We start from the raw sequence: 2,208 nt of genomic DNA, 5'->3' as shown, positions 1-2,208 counted from the left end.
CCCAACACCCACCGTGGCGAGCACCGAATCTCCCACGAAAAGGAAGACCCAGCACAGCAGGGCCAGGCCTCCCTGTCAATGTTTTTCCTTGGGGCAGAGCTCTACAGCCAGTTAGCTCGTTAACACAGGCCTCCAGCCAGCAGAACTTGCCTCGTTATTTCTTACATTAAATGCCTCTATTTTTTCACAACTTTGTGTAATAAATCTGTGTGTGTTTAATACATAATTAAGGGCCCCTCCTGCTCTGAGCTGCTCTGGTACCGCCTTCCCCAGCACAACTTTACATGAGTTATTAAAGAACAGAGGGGCATCTATTAATTATTTCATAAATATTAACTAGCCCTTAACGGCTGGAATCCTGGAATAACAAGTTCCCAGGGAGTTAATGTTTCAAAAGGTTGTTAACCACGCTGACCGCTGGGAGCCCCCAGGACCCCACGCCGGGGCTGAGGGTAACGGGAGCTGTGCCCGTGCCAGCTGCTATGCTTGGTGCCCTCAGCGAGATGGGCTGAGCATGGCCCTGGGCTCACCTGAAACGTGGCTTTAAACTGAGGGACAGCAGGGTTAGATGAGATACTGGGAAGAAACTCCTCCCTGGGAGGGTGGGCAGGCCCTGGCACAGGGTGCCCAGAGAAGCTGTGGCTGCCCCAGCCCTGAATTGTCCAAGGCCAGGTTGGACTGGGCTTGGAGCATCCTGGGCTGGTGGAAAGTGTCCCTATCCATGGCAAGGGGGTGGAATGAGATAAATTTTGAGGTGCCTTCCAACCCAAATCACTCTGGGATTTTGCAGGTGAAGCTTTGGGTGGTTGGCAGCTCCTACGAGCACAAAGGGAGTCCAGGCTCCCTCACCCAGCAGGTTGGCACCCCTCAAACAGTGCAGCTCAGGGCAGCCCCTGCACAGCTCCTCAAACCACCCTGAGCCCGCTGTCCCTCGTTCTCCCCCTGCTGCTGCAGTTACGAATAACCATCCCTGCAGCCGGGAACACCGGTGTATCTGTGGCTCCCCTGGGGCTGGCTGGCTGTGTTTGCCTTCGTGGATGTACAGAGATGCTGCTCTTATGGGGGCAAACTGGTGAGCCAGGACCAGCCCCACACGGGACTCGGGCTGTGCTTGCAGAGGTGGGAGCGGGGAGGGGGATCCAGAGCCAGTTTAGGAACCCCTTTGGAAAGGCACCCCCAGCCTGGGCAGAGGGTGAAGTGGTGATGCCTTGGAAACCTGGGATGACACTGATTCATTGGGGCAATTAAAGCTCTTTCCAGCCTGTTCTCAGTGGCATTTTGCCATGAGAGTTACATGAGTTACAGCACCTTTTTCTTGTGGGGGAATTTATAGCCATGAATTTTGCAGATCCCAGTAGAGCACAATTACCTTCTGAGGGGAGGCAGGAGCCCTGGGCAGCAGCTCTGTCTGCAGGGAGGGCAGTGGAGGCTCCAGCTCTGGGCAGGGGTGTCCCAGCCAGGAACCCCAGTGAACTCCCATGGGCTTCTGGAAGTGAGAAACACAGAGTCAAAGCCACGGGGTTTGGCACATTTTCATTCCATTATCTCGGGGCACCAGGGCTGACCAGAGCCAGGACAGGGCTGGGGGGGCCAGTCCAAAGCATTTCCAGACACAGTGAGGCTTGAAGGTGGCTGCCTGTGCTCTCCTGACCGCAGATCTGAGGCAGTTTATCAATTTATGTAGTGAGCTTTCAGCTCACCTTCAAAGCCCCTGACTCCGTGGTGAGCAGCCCTGCTCGATTCTGCTCATGCATCTTTAATCTCCAGTGAAAAACGAGTTCTTCTGCCTTTTCTTTTCACTGTTTGGCTTCAGAGACTGAGATAACATTGAACCTCCTCCTTGAGCAGACCCAGAGGGGCAGCTCTGCTCCCCCAAAAGTACCGCACTGCCCTCAGGGACCGTGCCCAGTGGCACAGGAGAAGCACAGAGAGGGCAGAGGTGAGGGAGCAGGAGGCAGGCAGCTCCTGTGTGGTGCAGGATCATCTCCCCATCGTGGGCATTTAGGCATGTTATGGACATGAAGCACTCAGATGAGCCAGACAAGCACTCAAAGAGTGTCAAACCCACCAACGGGTCAAAACGCAACTTCAGCTCCGGCCCCAGTGAGGTCCACCCTGGGATCAGCAGAGAGAGCACCAGTGCCTGGCAGGAGCACAAGGATGTGCTGGTTTGTTTGGAGTTTGTTTTATTATTTTTCTTTTTCCAAG

The 2,208-nt window shown here is 54.7% G+C and overlaps 1 protein-coding gene across 1 annotated transcript in view; it reads right to left on the bottom strand.

Annotated features, from left to right (window-relative positions):
- Window positions 1-1,407, bottom strand: part of CSF3R (colony stimulating factor 3 receptor) — an 11,874-nt gene extending 10,467 nt beyond the window's left edge. The window contains exon 1 of the mRNA XM_027886698.1: window positions 1,370-1,407. The gene's annotated coding sequence lies outside the window, so the exon portion shown is untranslated. The remainder of the gene's footprint in view (window positions 1-1,369) is intronic.
- Between the last annotated feature and the right edge of the window lie 801 nt (window positions 1,408-2,208).

The sequence above is a fragment of the Empidonax traillii genome, unplaced genomic scaffold (assembly GCF_003031625.1).
Source record: "Empidonax traillii isolate 1590-97213 ecotype Southwest subspecies unplaced genomic scaffold, ASM303162v1 scaffold192:size804837, whole genome shotgun sequence".
Taxonomy (NCBI): Eukaryota; Metazoa; Chordata; class Aves; order Passeriformes; family Tyrannidae; genus Empidonax; species Empidonax traillii.
Note: the sequence above shows the minus strand (reverse complement) of the source record. Positions and strands in the feature narration are given on the sequence as shown.